Raw genomic sequence first — 22,571 nt, 5'->3', positions numbered from 1 at the left:
CTGATGCTGAGTAAGAAGCAGCTGCAAAAAAAGACTTCCTGTGGTTGCTGGGCGGATACATGTGATCTGTAATGCCACACTTACTCAACAGCACTAGATGTTGACATGCGAGAGCTTCTTCGGTCACTCTGTCAAAGGTGACATGACTGTATATATATTGTAACATGATTGCACTATTCTAATACCATACCTTATTATAAAGAGCCATTTTGTTTTTGTGCATGGCTTACTTCATCATATAACACTTGACCTTTGGTACAAGGTTAGTTTTACAGCTACAGTATAGTGAACTAAAAATTGTAAAGTATCTTACCATGTCAACATTTCATCCAGTGTTGTAGTCGAGACCACCTCACTCGAGTCCGAGTCGAAACAGAGACCAGAGAGAGTCTCGAGAGAGAGAGGTTAGTTCACCCAAAAATGAAAATTAAGTCATTAATTACTCACCCCCATGCTGTTCCAACCCCGTAAGACCTTCGTTCATCTTCGGAACACAAATAAAGATATTTTTGATTAAATCTGAGAGCTGGATCAGTCCTACATAGACTGCCTAAGGGACTGGCTCTTGACGGCCCATAAAGTCAAGGTGAAAAGGCTTACATATTCCATGTGCCTACAGCGGCTCAATTATAAGTTTATCAAGCGACGAGACTACTTTTTGTGTGAAAAAAAAAAACATAAATAACGACTTTACTCCACTATTCCATTACTTCCTTATGGGCGCATGCGCGAGAACTGAGCCGAGGACGTTCTCCTTCGACTTCTTACCGAGTGCTCACCGCTTAGGAGTATTACCGCCACCTACCGTATAAGATGATGTGCTGATATATAGCTGGAAGCGCAAAACTTTCTGTTTACAAGCAGAGGAAGATGCGCGTTGTACATACGCTTTTCAATTAGCGTATTTTCCGCACTATAAGGTGCACTTAAAAGCCTTTAATCTTTTAAAAAAACGACAGTGTTCCTTATAATCCGGAGCGCCTTATATTTGGACCATCATCTTATACGGTAGGTGGCGGTAATACTCCTAAGCGGAGCAGCCGGTAACAAGAAGTAGTCGAAGGAGAACGTCCTCGTCTCAGTTCTCGCGCATGCACCCATAAGGAAGTAATGGAATAGTGGAATAAAGTCGTTATTTATGTTTTTTTTTCACACAAAAAGTAGTCTCGTCGCTTGATAAACTTATAATTGAGCCGCTGTAGGCACATGGAATATGTAAGCCTTTTCACCTTGACTTTATGGGCCGTCAAGAGCCAGTCCCTTACACTGTAAAAAATTTCTTGTCAAATTAACAGTAACTTACTGGCAACAATTATCCAGTACTTGCTGTATTTCATTTAACAGTAAAATTACCGTAACACTAACAACAGTACTGTTAAGCATACTGCAAATTAAATAACATTATTTTACTGTAATTTCTTACCATATTAAAGTACAGAATTACACTGTTAATTTTTAATAATACTGTATAGTATGTAATGTTATTGTATTTATTTTATAGTGCTACTGTGTAACCTGTAGAAAATCCGTAGAAATATTATTTTAACTGTTAATGGGAAATAGAAAAAAGAACAATTGAAGCTTTAACTGCACAAGGTTTATTGTGTATTTTCAAACACATTAGTGCATTTATAATATACATTTAAATACATTAATACAATTAAATACATTAATAATAAAAATGTAATATAATACAATAAAAATCATGCATGACAATCATGAACAATTATGCATAAATACATGCAAAAATTATCATGAAGAGGTAAAATAGAAAAGATTAAAGGGGTGCTATCTGATCAATCTATTAGAAAGATAGTTCATAACAACTCATCCACCCACTCCCTGCTGGGGTAAAACAGCTTAAACTAGTCTAAGATTGTCTATTGGTTTGAGATAGACTGTCTAACTGGTCAGTTGCTGATTTTAAAGGGGTTTTGGCTGCTTTCTATCTAAGGGACCAGATTTGCAGGGCTGGGAGACACATATAAACTAGCTTTGACAAGTAAACCACCAATCCAGATGAGTATTACAAAATGACAAGTTATCCAGTGTCCTTTAAAAAAAAAAACTAAACACAAAACAACCTCATCATGCACATGTGCCATGAAAAACTTGCATTACGGTATTAATAATCATTTATATGCAGACTTATGTTCTAACTTTTGCAATAGGAAGTTTTCTATCCAAGCTTTTATGCAATTAAACCTTAAACTGTACAACAACGTTTATTTTCACACAACAATTCTTAACAACTTGCAGATAGACAAAATTCACAGATGGATAATAATCTGTTTAAAATGTTCTCAGTGGGTCAGTACTGGACCATGGTATAGTAGTAATAGTTAGATAAATAGAATAATTAAATTAGATTAGATTTACAATTCATCGGTCATCAAGATGGATAGGGGTCTTCTTAACATGCACAGCTCACACCTGTGGAAAAGGAGAACAGACAAGACAGTTAAAATACAGTACGTTTTTGTTGTTGTTGTTTTGGCTAAACAGCAAAAACAGACAAAATAATGTCTAAAGTGTAACACTTAATACTAGAATCTTGTTTGTTGGACTGTTGTTTAAAATCAATTGTTAAAGTATGTTCATTATGTCCTCAGTTGTATGCTGTGTAATATAATGCAATGCTATACTGTTCAGTGTTGTGCATATGTTTATGCCACAAGAGGGCACTAAAGTATAGGCTATGGAGGATGCGTTTGTATTATTATTATGTTTGTCCAAGTTGATTTACCGTAGTTAAGAGGATCATATTACTGAGAGAATCTTCATTACTCTCTGTGCTGCGACCGTGAGACTGATGTGTCAACAGCTGAAATAATTATGCCAAGAACGGCTAAAGATAACTCATCTTTATCGTCCACTCTTTTCTTTTGAATGCAACGCAAGCTGAAACATAACTCAACATCAATTCATTTACGATCACGAGAAAACGTAGGTTAAATCTTGCTTGTGTGATGCATGACTTAAAAAACGCTTGACAAGGCATCGTTCCCTTCAAATGACATGTCAGTTTACACATAGTTTAAAAAAAACAAAAAAACAATGATATTATAGCCAATACAGTAAATGTCACACATAGCTTTGTATTTTGGACAAAAATACACCTGGGCGCTTTCCGTGGTCCAGTTATCACTGAGGTAAGTTAACGTTAACGTTAAATGGCAGAACGCCAGGTCAGGATTTACACGGAAAAAAAGCGTGAAAAAATCAATAAGAGGAATTGACACTTTAATTTTATAACAATAAATCCGAATCCTAACCTTGGATATCCGATTTCAGGATACATTTATCGATTTTCAATTCCTAACCCCTATAAGTTATAAAATAATGAACGTGCAGGCGCTTTCACCGATTTAACGTGGTAAATAACAAAATGATTAGACCATTTTGACCTTATAAGAGGTTACATATGAAATATATGTTAATAAAATCACATATTTAATCAAGTAAGTTAGGCTATCAAGATGAAAGAAATCCGCGTCTGACTGGCTTATAGAACATTCCGCGGCCACTTCTTTTTAACGTTCTGTTAACGTACGTATGGTTTTTATAAAAATATGAATTACTAACCAGATATGGCGAAAACGTTGCCGACAGCGACGCGATGCACGGCCTGCGCGTTCTTACAGAGAGAAGGGAACTGAAGAGTTCTTCATAAAATGGCAGCTGGTTGTGGTTATTTTTCGCGGTCATTTCGTACTAATGTATTTGAATTTACAGTAACATGCCCCGAAATGGTATTGAAAGCCCCGTTCACACCGCCAGCGATTTTGTCGCTCTGTGTCGCTAGGCTCTGTACTGTGATGTCGCTTGTGGGCGTTCGTAGTGCTGTCGCTCTTGTGTTATTGGTAGACTGCACGTCTGGCCATATCTATACAAAAGACCATCACAAGTGATATATAATTTTAATTTGACTGGGAATAAATGACTTTTAAGGCTAAAAAGAAACCATGTGCTGTTGGGAGAGTGTTTTTATATCTCCACAGCTGTGTTCAGTGGATTAAATCATTTACTAGATCAACGATCGATCAATGAACAAATTAAACTCACTCATACTGTCACAAATTATAAAAACGTCATTCGAATTTGACAAATAATCAATTTTCTTGTCCCTAATAGTCAATGTAATGCAGGGGAAATTGTAAAATGAACTGCAGCAGTGCTAACGTGCATCATATAATTACAACACTCGAACTATAACGTTAAATGTATGAATTAAACTCACTGTCGACAGTTTCTTTTCCATGCATCATTTTATTATCCATGTATGTGGTTACAGTCAAATCATATAAAACAGTGAAATCGTCCTCAAACTCTTTCTTTCTGTCTTGCCTGCACTGCATTCGAGACGGTGACGTGAGCTGAGCTCCACTGAAAGTCTTCTTTCCTATTGGTTGTCGCTCGCGAAAATCGCTTCTCATTTGCATAAAGTTGAAAATTCTCAACTTTTGTCGCTTGTCTCTTGTCGCTTGACACGCCCACATTCTGTCGCCAACGGTCACTGTGAGAAGCCTCTCGCTGCATCCTGCGGTGGACATCCAACCCGGCCCCATCCAAGTGTGACGTCAGAAGCTACCACGCCCATGCCCAAATTGGACACATTCTCGTTAACATTTAAAAACAGGAAGAACTATCGAGAAGAGAAGACTAGAAGACGAAGGTAACTGCGAAACAAAATGCACAAAACACACTTGCGGTTTTAGTATAAACACTGTTTAACATAATACGAATGAGCTGTATGAGAATGAGATGTTGCATGTTGTAAGCTGCTCTTATCACTTTATTAGTTTGTAATGTGTGGGGCTGATCACTTGACTAGCATGCCTGCTCCGCAATTAGCGCGAAAGCCCGCGATATGTAATAAATTGTCAAAATATCGACGTAATTCGAATCAATAAGGTTTGATGTTGTTTTAGAGCTATGAATTATCTTCAACTTTCATATTGGTCATTTAACTCCCCTGTGATGTCTCTTGGTGTATTTAGTATCAGTATACTCTCAACTGAAACTTTTGTTATGTCTACTATACTATTATTATTATTTCACCAATTTCATGTTGTTATTTGGATTAAGGGTAAATATAAAAATATATTATTTTAGTGTTTATGTGTGACGTTACATCCTGTAAATCTTATTCTGCTTGAAAAAGAATATGAGATATATTATTGTACATTTAAATCTACTTTTTCCATAGGCAATCATAAATGCCCTGGCTGTCTCCTGGCTGGGATATCTCCTCACAGGAGGCTGAGCAGGTCTTCCTTTCTGGTCTGGATTATCATTGCAGGTCAGAGTAGATTATATCTTTATTTTTGCACAATGCCCAGTGCACCCTTTTGTTACTGATAATTCTGTTACAGTAACACAACTGTGACTGTTCTCTCATAACTATTTCAGTGAAGTGGAAGATTTTAACTGCCAAATTGACAAATAATTGAGGAAAGAAAGGAGACCATTCAATTGTTGGCTGTTACTTTTACATTTACACATTTGGAGTTTGGAATTACGTCAGTAACATGAATATTCAATTTGACTTTCTCTCTCTACAACTCCAACATTTCATAACTGTTTAGTGTTAAATCAGAAATATATATTTTATTTGAACATGTTAAACTCATTTGTATTTATCTCTCTCTCAGAGTTGAAGCCATTCCTGCAGCAACTGGTGGAAAACGGGGGATCTTTTTGGTGCTTTTGTTCTAGCATAAATAATTTTGTTCTTTTGTATAATATAAATAAATACATATGTATATATAAATAAATTCATGCTTGAATCATTCTCAAGTTTTGCCTTCTGATATTCTGGCCATATCATTTAGTGACTGCATGTGCTGATTCCATCGTTATTTTATCTGATAATGAGCAAATTAGTTAAACTTAAGTAGGTTAATCAATATACAGCATAATTCAAGAAACTAGGGCTCACACCACTTTTCAGTTGAATAAGATTGATATACATTTTTAATTTGTTTTGTATGAATTTACATTTTTGTAAATGTCTCTGATGCATTTTGAATAAAAAAAACACATTGTATAAAAATACTCCTGAGATTAAATGTCTTTCGAACTATGTACATACAAACTAAAACAAGGGTCCTGTAACCGGGGTCCTAAAGCTACAGCCTTCGATTGTGTAGGGATTTGCTCTGAACAACTGACATTGGTTATTTTAACAAAAAGTTATCACACTTGCATAAATGGGTCATGCGTAAACTTGATGTATTAACACAAAATATTACATTAAAAAAATAATTTGTGACCAAGATATTTTGAACTATGATGATATTTGGATATGTTAAACTCATAAAACCTGTACAGAAGAGGAAGCGAGAGATTAACTGTTTTTTTTTATGTATTAGAATATTGTGCAAAAGTTAATTTATTTCGGTAATTCAACATAGCTATATGCCGTAATCATCAAATTTATAACACATAAAGGCATGAAATATCTCACTTTGCTTATAATGACTAATGAGTATATATTAGTATATGATTTAAGGTTTACATAAATTCCATTCTGCCATTTCAAAGTAATTTGCTATAACAGGCATTAACAGGTGAATTTTTAATTTGTAAAAATGCAATATTTCTATAACCACATAGAAAGAAATGTTTAAAAATGTTTTTTTTAAATTATTTTTTAGAAGGGATAACTATAGGCCTAAGTGCAGTTTGGATCCCATATAATTAAGAAAGAGATAAAAACTCATTTTAGTTTAAATATAGATGCTCCCTTATATGTTTATTATAGCAAAACCATGATTATTGATTACCATTTGTAACAGAAATACAAGAGAAATACAAAAATATCGTTTTAAGGTACATTGTTTACTTGTCATTAACTTACAAAACCAGTGAGCAATGCAAACGTATTGTCTAATACAGCTGTTAAGGGAGTGCTTGTGATTTAGACGATTCCAAGCCTGCCAAAGCGTCACAATTTAACTGCACCAATAATCTGTAGTGCCACATCTCTACACAAATAACCTCATCTTTATTATAAATCAATAACTACTATGATAACAACCATAAACATATTCCGACAGGAAGCAGCGGCATTTTGCGCATGTGTACACGAATCGCATCAAATTGAGTCACGTGCCGTCTTTGGACATGGGCGAGGCTTCCGACGTCACACATGGATGGGCGTGGCTTCCGACGTCACACATGGATGGGCGGGGCCTCTGACGTCACACTTGGATGTGGGCCGGGTTGGATATCCACCGCAGGATGCAGCGAGCTGTAGTTGGTCACTGTCGCTCGTGTCGCCGGATGTCGCCAGCGCTCCATTGAAATGAATGGGATCTTGTCGCTTTGTCGCTGCGTGTCGCTGGCGGTGTGAACGGGGCTGAAGAGTAGCCTATCATATACATGTTATATTAAAATGTCTAGAATAGATTTAATTGAATGTAGAAATCGTGGTCAGCTATTCTAAAAACTTTAAAGTTATTAGCTAGAATCCGTATACACATTATAAGAATTATTACTTACCAGATGAAGAAGTTGCAGGTCGGCAGAAAAGACAGCAGCACCACTGACGCGACAGAGAAACTCTTCCAAAGTCAAATATGCTCTCATGCACACCCCACTGACATAAATTATGTCATAAATTATGACTGTTATTGGTCAACCAGTGCTACATTTTTATTTTAAATGTAAGAATAACATTAGTAGGCTATCAATTTTACCCCTGGAACTGTGTGTGGTGTTTTTTGCGGTCAATTTGCACTGCTGTATTTAGATTAACAGTAACTGATAATTTCCCAGAATGCATTGAAATTCTACAGTAACATACTGTCAACTGTGTGCACAGTACATAACTGTTGAAAAAACAATTTAATACTGTGAAAACAACTAAATCTACTGTAACTTACTGTACATAGATTATACAGTAAGAAACTGTTGAGAAAAACAGTATAATCCTGTGAAAACAACAGAAATCATTTACAGTGTAGGCAGTCTATCTAGGACTGATCCAGCTCTCAGATTTAATCAAAAATATCTTTATTTGTGTTCCGAAGATGAACGAAGGTCTTACGGGGTTGGAACAGCATGGGGGTGAGTAATTAATGACTTAATTTTCATTTTTGGGTGAACTAACCCTTTAAGTTGATATGACTTAAATATCGAAGTTGGATGTACTTAAATATGTAAGTAAATTTAACTAATTAACAAATGGAACCATATTCTACACTGTTACATTGTATTTAATCAAATCCCATGTTTTTTTTTATTACATTCCTCTGTGGAGAAACCTGTGGCCACATTAAAGTCTTTTAATTATTATGAACCTGTTGTTTTTGGAGGACTTCTCTTCATCTTAAAATTTCACACATATAGATACATTTGCAGAAGCTGCTACAGTGTTGTTTATAAATGTGTTACATCTCACTTCCTTTCTTGTAACCTGCCTTGAGCCTACTTCCTGTATGACCATGAGGGCGTATGTTTGAGAAACTGAGAGAGAATGTGAGAAGTTTCAAAGGGAGTTGCTAGTTTTTGTTTAGTCTGTAATTTATACTGCAATGTCAGAATTTAAGGCTTTAAAGACCGACACACAAATTACATTCTTACAGATTATATTCCTAATCATATATTTTTACATGCACAAGTGTCCTGGATTTTGTTTAAACCAACTATATATATAGCATAATATGCTGCATGTTGCATCTGTTATGAGTCATCATAACACTATGCAGTTTTTCCGTCCAATTTGCATACTACCACATCAAGATTATAATTAGTGTCCCAAATCATAGTTTGTTGAAAACAGTATACCAAAAGTGTCTGAATATCAGTTATCATTAACTAAAACTATCAAAAAGACTTTTGTTAATTGATATGAAGCTGAAATAAAAATAAATACAAACATTACAATGAAAAGAAATTTGAAATGATGCCTGGTCATCTAATTGAAATAGGTTTTTACTTCATAACTTATTAATACTTAAATGACCAAGTGTACAAAAACGAAATGCAAATAAAAATAAATTAAACCTATTTAGAAATAATTTAATTTAAAAATCAAAAACTAAAATGACAAAATCCCATAACATCACTAAACATTACAAATGAAAGGAAAAGCTCATTCAAAATATTAGTAAAAAATAGTTTATTAATGATAATAAAATAACTGCTGGATGCTGTTATATTCTGTTTCGGTTTGATGTTTGATGTATGCCTTTGTACAAGCTTGTTTGACTTGCGAAACAGAAGAACAGAAACAGTTTGACCTGCAACAGCAATTTTCAAATGAATGAAATATAATTTTGCTACATGCTATTACAAGTAAATACTGTAGTGTGCGTCAATGATGGGAATATCCCAAGGTGCATGAATGGCATCCTAATAGTGCCATAGCCTACTTTTACTACATACTCAAAAGCACTTTCCCCATTTTTAGCATAGTTTATCATTTTAGTGCCAAGAATGCAAACTGTAACTATATGACTGACACTCTACAATAAAACGATGACCTATATCTGACCACTAGAGGACAGCAGCGGTCTAATATCATTGACTTACCACGCTCATCCTGTACACTGTAAAAAGTGAATATGGGTGTAAGTTGGATTACTAGAACTATTTGAGTCTATTTACTTCGTATTTCTGCTTTCCTAATCGTAATTGATTATTGTACACTCATTCAACTTGAACGCATAGAAATTCACAGACACTCAGATATCTCGCTTTCACCCAAAGTGTAATTTCCCTTTAACCTCCTGAGACCCTGCGTGCACATACGGGGACATCACATTTTTGGTTCTGTGCAGCATAATACTTAATTCTGTGTGACTGGAACATGTTTTTCACAAACGAGGACACTTACACTGCCATCTGGTGGCGTCAGAAGAGAAAAAAAATTAACATAAATAATTTAAAGATGGCAGAGAAAACAGGTCACATGTCACGCAGCCACTCCAGACCAAAACTTCCACAAGGTAAACAATCTAATAACATTTCATTGTTGATTCTTGTTAAGTTATGCATAATAGTGTTGTATGTTTGAAACGGCATGCACATTTGACAAAATTTTGTAAAAATAAAGATTTACCAAGCTGCTAAAGTTGATGTCCCCATATGTGGACATTGGGACTAAGCTTCGTTGAAACTTGCAAAAAAAATGAAAATTTGTAGTTGCATTGAGCTTCGTGGCAGGCTCACACACTCGAGCGCGCGCACACACACACACACTCAACGGGGCGGGGCTTCACTCACGATCGCGCATGCACACATACACACACTTGCTCACTCGCACACACACACACACGCGCGCACTCTCTCTCTCTCTCTCTCTCGCTCGCTCACTCACTCGCTATCGCTTACACACACATCACACACTCGCGATCGCGCGCACACACACACACACATACGCTCTCTCTTGCTCGATATCCACCGTGGTGGAGCTCTGAAAATCAAAAAATACCCTGAAAAAGATGGGCTGATTTTTAGAATTGCGCATCCAATGGTGCACCTCTCCTGGGCACGAATAAAGCCCATGGAGGGTTCAGGGGCAACAGTTACACAGTCTTTCACACCGGTTAAGTGTGATCCACTGTTCCCACAGATAAAAAGAACATTTCTAGTTTGGAGAAGCAGAAATTTTGGAGCATTGCAAAAAAGAAATCAAATTTTCAATTTGTTTTGGATATGTTTTTTTTATGTGGATATTATATATTATTATGGATATTATATTTCATTATTATATTTATTTTGGTTTTCCATATCAATTTTCAGAAGTTATGCATGCAAGAGTAACAATGAAAAATGTTCAGGCACAATGCTCATGCAGTAAAAAAAAATAGATTTGCACTTTTTTACACAATGGTGTATTGATTGTTTTCTGTGCATACAGACAATTTTTTGTTTTTTGTTTTTTCAAAAAGTGCTTCATGTTCAAATATAATATCTGGTTATATGTCTTGCTCCCTCCTAACCCCAAAAAGCTAAGAAATCTAAAAGCACACCAAACCAAAACTCAGGTCTCAAGTAGTTAAGATAGACCCACTGTCCTTGCATGAGGACATCATTTTATGCAAAAACTACTTCCTGTACAAAAACAAATTTTAGTTATTATACTTATTAGGTCCTACTTGTCCCAAATAGCAAGAAAAATTATAAAATGCACACCAGGCAAACTCTCGGGTCTCAGGAGGTTAAGGACCCTCGCGTCAGACGTTTTTTTGCTGACGTCATGACGCACGAGCCTGTCTGGAACTTTCTGCTCGACCGCCATTTTCTTTTTCGCACTCGGATGAATAAGGTAGGTTGGAAGTTTTGTTTTTTAATTAATATACTCAAATATGCAACTTTTGGACGTTTGTTTTAGTTGTTTATGAGTTAATGAATGTTGTTTGTGAACATGAATACTAACAAAATCGCAATTAACCACATTTTTAAACGTACGTTTGCAAACTAGCATTACTGAATTATAGTTCTATGCAAGTTAACGTTAAACATGATGTTATCTTTAACTTAACTCGTTTGTTTTATAAAAATGTGTTCAGTTTGGATCTTGGGACTTGTGTAACAGTTATTAAATAGTTTAAAAAAGGATAACCGTCTGTGCCGCGTGAGAAATTGGAAATGCTTTGGGCGGGAAGTGGTCGGGGAGCGGGACAAAATGCTCGAATTTGAATTCCTGCAGTACAATATTTGAGTTTTATTTTTTGTCTGTTCTTTTATTTGTCTTTGAAACGTTAGCTCTGACTTATTCATCGACTTTTTTCGCCCAAAATGATGCTGAAAGTCTGTGATAAACGCCATTGGGTGCATCTCAATCAGTTCATTAAGTTAACCAGGGCACTGATCAGGGAGTCAGCCCATTATTAACGTTAACGTTACCTGATTCCCTGATCTGTGGCCTTTGCTTAACGCTAGCTTAATTTGCCTAGCTCGAGGTGTTTCATGCAGGAAAACAAATCGGGGTTTTCTTTAAAATTATGATTTTTTTTGTAGAAAATAGTAGTATTTCACAACTAATTAATTACTTGACCTGTAGCAAACTATTTTTTACCACTTAAGTTAAATACTAATGATACAACATTTTTCTCTCCTTATGACCGAAAGCTTTTTCAAGTTTGACGATTGAGGACGACACTTTGCTATAACATTACATGGTAAGTATTTTCTATTAATTTAAGTAATTTCTAATTTCTTCTATTGATAATAGATAATATGAATTACTAATGTTGGACATGTTTGAGTAAATTCCATCTAATGTTGTCTAATGCTATTGACTTGCAATTTATCCTAAATAAGAATTTTGAACTAAAACTAAAAGAATTAAGAACTAAAATCGGCATCAACTCACCCTTATGACATCCCGAATGCATGTCCCTTTTTTGATTCTCAGAAATATCTTTTTTTAGTTTATACAGTGTAAACCAATTTTGAAGCTCAAAATGATTATGATGTGACATGTATTGTGCATGTAAAAGGTGCACAAGTACTGGCTGATTTAAAGGGAATAGTTCACTTTGAAATTAATTTTTGGTGTGTTTTAGCTTACCTCAAGGCAGGGCATCCAAGATGTCTTTGTTTCCACAGTATTTTCAATTTTGATATTTTTCGGTCAAACCGTTGTCTATCAGTCATATAATGCAGGTCTATGGTCACCACCTCAAAGAGCATGCAATGCAATGGAAGATTATTTCGATATATCTAAATATGTTTAGTGAAAGGTAAAACTTCTGAAATCTCTGTGTAAACAATGAGTGACGTTGACTTGCAAGCGATCACTTCCGGCGCGTGCGCAGACCGAAGCGCCCATGCCGTCAGTTCATTTTGTCATGGCTGTGTTACACGAGGTAAAAACGATATAAATACTGTTCGTTTTCTCACACAAACCGCTTGTTTCGTTTCTTAGGCCATCAATGTGTACTTACATTTATGAGTCATTCAATCATCTTTAATTTTTGACTTCTCTGTGTATGTTCTTTGAGGTGAACCTAAAAAAAAATTCTGTTTTGAACGGTAACGTAGACATCAGTGTTTATATCTGAATAATGATTTTTTTTTATACTTCTGTGATGTATATACTTTGTCCAGTCATTAATACAACCTTTTATAGTTTTGTAAATTAAGTTTTGTTTATATTTTCTTGTCCTTTGCTATCCTTGGGGAAATCTGATTCTCCATTACAGATTACTCCGAATTTTAAAAATAAGAAAAATAATCACAAATGCTTTTTCACAGACTGAAAACATTCACACGGAAAGAAGAGTGTCCTGAAGGCCCTCATCGTTTTCCTGGGGGAAAATCCGGTAACACTTTAAAATAATGGTCCGTAGTTAACAAGTAGCTATGCAGGAAGTAATAGGTAGCACTGCATTAACACCGAACTTAATACTATTAACTAATTTGGAAGCAATATTAACTAAGCATTAAGTAATAGGTAATTTAGTACAAAGGTAGTTCCTTGGTAGGTATTTGATTATTACTAAAGAAATATATCCTCATTGAGAACTACTACTCTTGCCAGGATGGACGCATGTTCTCTGTTTATTTAAAACTTAAACATAAAATAATACTAATAAAGACAGTTTTTAAAAATAAACCTTAAATAATTAGGAAGTGATGCTGACACTCTCATGATTGGATTAGTTCACTATTATGAGCTCTATTGAATGTCAGTCACATATATCTCAGACTCCAAAGACCTATAACTTTATGTTACAGTAGCTGCCTGAGGAGGACTTCTCTTTAGGACATGAATATAAACATGATGTTCACTTGTCAAAAACAATTTGCATCTTTAATGAAGAAATTGGCTGCATTTATGTTACGATAAGCGCGAAACCACATCTTCCAGATTACAGTGTTTGTTAGAATATTAGTGCCTCACAGAACCTGTACAGTATGTGTCAAATATAAAATTAAATAACTTGTATCATTTGTGAAAAACATGTTAACTCCTAACTAACTACAAGCGTTACCTTGTCATCCCACAATGTTTACACAAGTTATTTAATTTTATATTTGACACATACTGTACAGGTTCTGTGAGGCACTAATAATCAAACAAACACTGTAATCTGGAAGATGTGGTTTTGCGCTTATTGTAACATAAATGCAGCCAATTTCTTCATTAAAGATACAAATTGTTTTTGACAAGTGAACATCAATGTTTATATTCATGTCCTAAAAAGAAGTCCTCCTTAGGCAGCTACTGTAACATAGTTATAATAGTGGACTGATCCAATCATGAGAGTGTCAGCATCACTTCCTAGTTATTTAAGGTTTATTTTTTTTAAAACTGTCTTTATTAGTATTATTTTATGTTTAAGTTTTAAATAAACAGAGAACATGCGTCCATCCTGGCAAGAGTAGTAGTCACAATCTCAACCTAGCTAATGTATTTGGGGGGATATATAAACTTCATAAACTGGTTTCCACAAAGAACCCATTTGAGGCACATGCTTCTGAAATGTTATGATCATGTTAAGAGTATAAAACCCCCACAATTGTTCACTTTTTAGATATGTTACTTTTGTGATTTAGTAATTAATTGATTATTAATTCTTAGTTCGCAAGTAGTTCTCAATGAGGATATATTTCTTTAGTAACGATCAAATACCTACCAAGGAACTACCTTTGTACTAAATTACCTATTACTTACTGCTTAGTTAATATTGCTTCCATATTAGTTAATAGTATTAACTTCGGTGTTAAAGGGTTAGTTCACCCAAAAATGAAAATTCTGTCAGTATTTACTCTCCCTTATGTTGTTCCAACCCCGTAAGACCTTCGTTCATCATCGGAACACAAATTAAGATATTTAAGATATTAAGATCGCTCCTGCATACAGTCCGTAGGCTTCTTGAGGGACTGGCTCTTGCTGTCCTCGAAGTCATTAAAGACATCGTTAAAATAGTCCAAGTGACTACAGGGGCTCAATCTTAAGTTTATCAAACGACGAGAACACTTTTGTGCGCAAAAAAACAACAAAAATAACGACTTTATTTCAACTATTCGTTTATTTCTCCCTCTGCGCGAGTCAGGTTACTAGTTTAATAGCGTAAGTTTCTGTCATTGTACGTCACACGCATCACACACACATGACCAGCGTCGGCCAATAGTGAGCCTACGTGTGACGTAGCTCTACGCAATCACACTACGCTAACTGACTTACAGGCTCATGGAGAAGGAAGTGAATAGTTGAAATAAAGTCGTTATTTTTGTTGTTTTTTTGCGCACAAAAGTGTTCTCGTCGTTTGATAAACTTAAGATTGAGCCCCTGTAGTCACTTGGACTATTTTTACGATGTCTTTAATGACTTTTCGAGGACAGCAAGAGCCAGTCCCTCAAGAAGCCTATGGACTGTATGCAGGAGCGATTTTAATATCTTAAATATCTTAATTTGTGTTCCGAAGATGAACGAAGGTCTTGCGGGGTTGGAACAACATGAGGTTGAGTAAATACTGACAGAATTTTCATTTTTGGGTGAACTAACCCTTTAATGCAGTACTACTTATTACTTCCTGCATAGCTACTTGTTAACTACGGACCATTATTTTAAAGTGTTAACGAAAATCCTCAAGACCTTATCAAGGAGTACCTTGTGAGTTGAAATTCTGCATGTTCTATTTAGATTTTTCAGAAAGTTTAAATTTGTGTTTTGTAGTTATGACTGCAAAATGTTTATTTATTTATTTTTTTTTATGTACATTTCTTTAGGATAAGCAGCGAGATGATTGGGAGGGTGAGCTGGAGCAGTTCACCATGGCGGTGTATGTTATTCGGAAGGAGGGGGGAGAACATCACGAACCACCGGCTGACATAGGTGTCGTCATCGAGGGTGTTAAAGTTTTGAATGAACTGCCTTCGTTCACATCAGCTTGTGCCTTGCTTCTCGGGATGATATACATCATCAATCTGGCTTACCCAAAACCGCTTCGTTTTACTTTCGAGGTATTCCAGAAAGTTCTCTTGCAGCTTGAACAGCAAAAGATGTCACTAAAAGTTCAAAGTCTTTTCAGTAGACAACAGTGAACTTGCAGTAATGTTTGAATGTGCATATGTCTAGTCTGTGTTTGAAAGAATGTTGGATGTTTAATTTGTTTTCTTATGTTTGTAGACTATCCATTTGTTCATTCATACGTCTAGTATGAATGTGTAGTTGTTTGTTTGAATCTGATTGATTCACTTTAAATTTAGGGCATTACCTGTAAAGCTCTTCTCATACAGTATGGTTCTATTTGAAAGATTAAAGGGAAAGTTCACCCAAAAATGGTTCAAGTTGTTCCAAACCTGCATGAGTTAGTTTCTTCTGCTGGACACAAAAGAAGATTTGTTGAAGAATGTTGGTGACCTGGCAATTGAAGGCACCCATTGACTTCCTGTATCTTTGGAAGTCAACAGTCAAACAATTCAGAAGTCAACTGTCTGGTTACCAACATTCTTCAAAACATCTTCTTTTGTGTCCAGCAGAAGAAACTAACTCATGCAGGTTTGGAGCAACTTGAACCATTTTTGGGTGAACTATCCATTTAATTGTTTTTAGGTAGCTCATTTAAAGGGTTAGTTCACCCAAAAATGAAAATTAAGTCATCATGAATTGATAGATAGTTGTATTTGAGTGACTAATTATAACATTTTATATTGTATATTTTGTATTGTAATTCACCTGCTCGGGGACTACAGATGGAAACTAGCTTAAGCTAAATCTGGTGCAAAGCATCTTTAATTAATGTTTTTTTGCACATTGTCCCTGTTGAAATAAATAAATAAATGAAATGAAATGAAATGAAATTAATTACTCACCCCCATGCTGTACCAACCCTGTAAGACCTTCGTTCGTCTTCGGAACACAAATGAAGATATTTTTGATTAAATTTGAGAGCTGTATAACTACCAATCAATACGATTTCCACGACGCATGCGCGAGAATTGCGATCTCCTTCAACTACTTCAGTTCAGTTCACGCGCATGCGTCGTGGAAATCGCATTGAAGTGTCATTTCAGGCCAACAAGGAAGAAAAGGAATAGTAGAATAAAGTCGTTATTTTTGTTTGTTTTTTCACACAAAAAGTATTCTCGTCGCTTGATAAACTTATAGTTGAGCCACTGTAGTCACATGGAATATTTAAACATTTTCTTCATTGACTTTCTGGGCCGTCAAGAGCCAGTCCCGGCAGTCTATGTGGTAGTGATACAGCTCTCAAATTTAATCAAAAATATCTTCATTTGTGCTCCGAAGATGAACAAAGGTCTTACGGGGTTGGTACAGCATGGGGGTGAGTAATTAATGACTTCATTTTTGGGTGAACTAACCCTTTAAGGGCATAACCACTATGTTTTTATATTTATTTTTATACATATGTTGGCTTATGCAGTTTTGAGCATAATTCAGTGCAAAGGCAACTTTGCAAAAAAACTGTTAATGGAACAAGTGTGTCAGTAAATGGAATTTCATTGGCACAACAAATGTTTGTAAAAAAAATTCTCAAAGTTTGTAATATGAAAAATACCGATGGTGTATAAAATGAATTAATGTTAATAAATATTTCTCCAGCAATTTGAGTCTTCTGTGATTGACCTGAAATTAAGTTGAGAAAATAAAATAATTTAAGTTGAGAGAACTTATTTTTTTTAGGTGTTACCAATTGAAGTAATTTTTTTAAGTTGATCCAACTGTAGGAAAAATTAATAAATTTAAGTTGGAATGCAGTGAAATTAAGTCAGACTAATGTAAATAATAGGATTGAGTGAACTCAAATAATTTAAGTGTGATTGACCTAGTAAAATTAAGTTGAGAAAATGTGATAATTTAAGTTGAGAGAACTTAATTTTTTTAGGTGTTACCAATTGAAGTAATTTTTTTAAGTTGATCCAACTGTTCACTTTTTACAGTGTACTGCTTAAAGGGATACTCCACTTTTTTTGGAAATAGGCTCATTTTACCACTCCCCCAGAGATAAACAGTTCGGTTTTACCGTTTTAGAATGTATTCAGCCGATTTTTTGATATTTAAGTATCTAAGTTAAGTATCAGGTTGCCATAGGCTATTAGCAGCCTATTAGACACGAGTTGGTTCAATGTGCACCAAATTATGAGCAAAATTAGGCACACACACACACACACACACAAAAACAATCAGCTGTAAGTCATGCTACTGTAGGCTACATCTTGTATGCGACAAGCCTGTTAATAACTAATGACTGGCTTTCACAAAATAAATGACAGTTTGTCAAATGGGACACTGCTAATGTTGCAGAGACAGATATATATATGATCTGTCATAGTTTTAAGCAGTCTGGTGGACAATTTCATTATAGCCACAAGATTTCATAAACTGCTCCTCGAGTTTATAAGGGACAACCTGTCACTCGCATGAGATCCACTAATAGCAAACCACAATCATCGAACCATCCAATCAATTCCCTATGAAAAAAAAAATCAAGTCTGCCCACGTTTTTTCTTGTTCTAGAATCCGTTTCACTCATCACAACAGGGAAGAAAAGACTACCGCAACTTCCGTTTAATGGAGACTTTAAACAAACTTGATGTCTAGATGTCTAAACTTATCTAGATTAAGGGCTAGAGCGACACGTAGAGTGCTGTTACTACACCATATAGCTTTGACATAACCTGGCATCATTTTTGTGTTAAATGTGCACTTCTGATTCACAGGTGACGTCACAATATAATGGAAAGTACTTCAATGGTGATGGTGCACATGGCTAAAGCTACATGTACGTACACCAACACACACACACTTGTCAGTTTGATTGTGAGAGTTAAAATATTTTTTAGGTTTCACTAAAGTGTCGTTACCACAAGGTTGTTCAATCTTAAAATGGATTTTATCCAGAGTGGACTGGAAATGTTCAGGGTATCAGAGGTTATAGCGCTAATAAAACATATCAGACCCCAGATTAATATTCTCAACTGTGGTTAAAATCACTGTAAAAGCAAACAAAGTTAAACTTATCAATATTTAATAACCAAAATACACTTAGACTACAGCCTACCCTTGTGTTACAAACCCATAGACTCATCTTCGGAACACAAATGAAATCCTCGAGTGAAATTTTTGATGAAATGCGAGAGCGTTCTATCCCTCCATTGACGAACTACCAAATTAAAGTTGTAAAGTATTAAAGTAGTCCATGTGAATTTTATGAAGCCACGCAGTTGCTTTGTATGCACAAAAAAAGAAAAAAGAAAAAAAATGTATTTACATATTGACCTGCAAACAAGTGTGGTGTAATAAATTACTTTTTTTGTGCTAACATTTGGGAAACATTATTAAAGAATCGATCAAGTTGAATGAATCTTCTATTTATGTTACTGGAAGAACTTTTGTTCATAACTTTGAGAGAACCTTGCCAGAATGTTAGCCAAAGTTCAGAAAATATTCCCTGATTCCTGGGTTTTTGGCACATATCTGTCTTTGAGTCGCAACCCTGCTAGATCTTGTGATCTTGAGAATAGGGTATAAAAAATATTTTGTGGAACTTAAAAAGAAAATTGTGACCGTAATTTGCCATTTTTTATGAATGTGAAGTTATCATGCTAAAACATGCTAATGCTTCTTAATCTGAAGCTCACTAACTTCTAGTCAGCACTATATTTACCTTGCTCTTTCTCCATAGGCCGTTTGTATATATCTAACTGTTCCTTTCGCTGTTCTGATCAACAGATAAAACAGATGCTCTGAAAACAAGGAAGGAAAACAAATATGAAGAATCTAATTTGTATAATTGCTCACTCTCTGATAAAGGGATTTGAAGAAACATCTGCTACCCGAGGCTCAGCTCAGGACTCTCCAAACACATATTGCTTTTTTGACTCAGTCAAGGACACTTGCAATCAGTCTTATCCCTCCATGACAAAAGCCATACTGAATATGTTAACTATCACTTTCATTTCATTGTCTGTTATATCTGATAAGTTAAGGTTTTTGACGTTTCTGTCAGAAATATCTTATTGAGAAGGACAAAATGTCAGTCAAGCATCCACACTGCTGGCCAATGGAAATTGACGTTTGCACCTGGCGGCCATCTTGTCACAGGCACCTCACTCACTCGTAACATTGTGTTTTAATGGTGTAAATAACTTGCTCAATTTTCTACAGATTTTCAACAGTTTAGCTTTTTATAAACTTCAGAGATGTAGTTATGACACTGCATACTTACAGTATGAATAATACGAGTATAAATAAATAATCATCTAGAATTATAGCCACGTTAATGTTTGTAAGAAACCAAACCTTTTGTAAATCTGTCAAGATTTCAACGAGATAAGAGTATTTGTGTTCGTGCTGATCACTCATCTTACATCAGCTTGCCTGTGACAAGATGGCCGCCAGTGATGACGATAGAAACTCCGCCGTAAGACATCTAGCCTTTATTGTGGATATCCATGGTTTACCCCACCTCTCTCTCTCTCTGTGTGTTTACATGTGATTGTGAAAAATGTTTTTTAGTCCGTCGTGTCACTCTCCCCTCAGATTAGTTGCTGTGACAAAGACCTAATTTACCCCTGATGGCAGTGTAGGCCCCTGTGTTTGTTTGGTTTATATTATTTCTATAAATGTTTGTTTCTCATTATTTGGTAACTTTTTTTCTAGTCTTAGGTGCACATTAGACTGATAAAAAAGACATCAAGAGATTTATTTCTTTATTTTCTTTATTTGGGATTTACAGAAGTCATTAATTTTATCCTCATTTGCAAAACTTACCTTCTGGGTTCATGTCTGCAGCATGGTTTCCGGGGGTGGGTGTTTAAGAGGACCATCCCAAAGAATTCTGGGTAGTGTAGGCATAGTCCATTTCTCAATGGGAGCAGGGGGTTATTGTTTCAGGTTTTATTGTGTTTATGTTCATTGTATGTAGAAATGTATTTGTTTAGTATTTGTATTATTTTCCTTGTCATTTTAGGTTGATGTATTTTGAATATTATTTTCATTTTGAGTATAGTTATCTATTATGTATGTGAACATTATTTAAATTCCCTACTACTGTAAAATGGTTGACCCTTTCATTATAAAGGAATGTATGTTTGTCTGGGAAAGCAGTTCTGGTGAGGGGCCAGATTCAGGTGTTCAGGTGTTCAGGTGTTCAGGTGTTCAGGTGTGCCTGACCTCAGTAGTCAGGGGAACAATAATCAGACACACCTGAATTAATCAATTTGGCCAATAATGGCAGACAGGAAACAAGGGGCTGGCTGAAGTTCAGGAAGTAGTGTAGCTCTCCATAAAGCCAATTGGTTTCTATAGCTGCTTCTCCACAGCCTCCAAGGTAAACACATATTCGATTCATTCAGCATTTTAACAGATAAACAGTAATTTCCTGAGTGAGAAAAGTGTAAACAAGACAAGCAGTAGAAGTGACCACGCTAGTGATGCTAACAGTGGATGATCAGGAAATTGGATAAAACTATCAGTATCAAAGCGTTCCGAGTTAGGGGTGTAACAATTTATTGTTTATGTATCGTGGATAGTGACAGTTCACCCAATATAAAATGTAAAATAGCTGTGTAAGGAACAAACTGCACTAGTGTCAGCACTACATTGAACTACTGAATACAAATGCAATTGGGGGAGTATTTGTGGGTTCTGATAATGCCTAATGTCTTCCCAGATAGCAGACTGACATTGAATCAATGTGGAAATATGACATCGAAACAACGTTGATCTGACATTGTTTTGCTCATCGAATTAACGTTGAACCAACGTCAGATGCGTCAATCTTTCAAAACTAACGGAAAATCAACTTGTAATCAACGCGTTGTTTCAACGTTATGAAAGGAAACCAATTTTCGATTTTCATTTAGCTTTGAAGAATGCCGCCTCTGACGTTGGTTCAACGTTAATTCGATGAGCAAAATCAACGTTGTTTCAATGTCATGAGAGACGTCGTTTCCACGTTGATTCAATGTCAGTTTGCTGTCTGGGTTACTGTCTTTTACCGTCAACGTGACTTTGCCAAGACATACGGCCCTATCTTGCACCCGGCGTAAATGACTTTATAGACCATTTTGCACGACGTAAACAACGCTGGTCCAGAAACACTTCCTGTTTCAGTTTTTTTAACACTACATAAAAGCTGGGATAAAATACAACCAACAGAACATATAAAACTGAATCAAAAAGTTAAATAAACATCTTTATATGTTTTCTTTGCATGTGAAATAAAGAAAACAGTTACAAACTTCAACAGGAAGTGTTTCTGGACCAGTGTTGTTTACATCTTGCAAAATGGTCTATACACACTCTGTATATGCTTATTCTGTATTTTCAACTTCAGAATCATGAATATTTTTAATTCTGGTGTCACCATTGTCCTGTGTATTGGGTTTTCAGCACCATCCAAGCCTATTCATTTCCACCCACAATGTAAATATCAAACAGTAAATTTTTTGTTAACCTGTTACCAAATGTCTTGGAGTATCGCAATTTGCAATAATATCGTATTGTGAGTTCCCTATCGTAGTCACTTCGAGTTACGTCAGAAGTGACGGAGATTGGGGGTTTCGCATAGAAAGCCAATCCTCTTCGAGTATTAAAACACGAGCCAATGGCATGCAATGCCTTGGGGCTGCGGAAATTT

General features: G+C 35.6%; 4 long non-coding RNA genes across 4 annotated transcripts; all 4 read left to right on the top strand.

The window, feature by feature from the left end:
• Positions 1-2,805: 2,805 nt before the first annotated feature.
• Positions 2,806-22,344, top strand: LOC148969421 (uncharacterized). The gene is made up of 4 exons (XR_016149465.1): positions 2,806-2,946; positions 8,037-8,073; positions 18,649-18,710; positions 19,661-22,344. It is a non-coding gene; the product is annotated as an uncharacterized LOC148969421 (long non-coding RNA).
• LOC148969422 (uncharacterized) lies at positions 4,527-5,794 on the top strand. Its single transcript, XR_016149464.1, has 3 exons — positions 4,527-4,675; positions 5,210-5,302; positions 5,655-5,794. It is a non-coding gene; the product is annotated as an uncharacterized LOC148969422 (long non-coding RNA).
• Positions 11,174-13,365, top strand: LOC120495362 (uncharacterized). Its single transcript, XR_016149547.1, has 3 exons — positions 11,174-11,278; positions 12,085-12,134; positions 13,213-13,365. It is a non-coding gene; the product is annotated as an uncharacterized LOC120495362 (long non-coding RNA).
• Positions 15,384-17,533, top strand: LOC120481734 (uncharacterized). Its single transcript, XR_005623359.2, has 2 exons — positions 15,384-15,577; positions 15,694-17,533. It is a non-coding gene; the product is annotated as an uncharacterized LOC120481734 (long non-coding RNA).
• Positions 22,345-22,571: the final 227 nt, after the last annotated feature.

This window comes from Pimephales promelas, chromosome 23 (genome assembly GCF_988280905.1).
Source record: "Pimephales promelas chromosome 23, fPimPro1.hap1.1, whole genome shotgun sequence".
NCBI classification, from domain to species: Eukaryota; Metazoa; Chordata; class Actinopteri; order Cypriniformes; family Leuciscidae; genus Pimephales; species Pimephales promelas.
The sequence above is the reverse complement of the archived record's forward strand: the minus strand, read 5'-3'. Positions and strand labels throughout refer to the sequence as shown.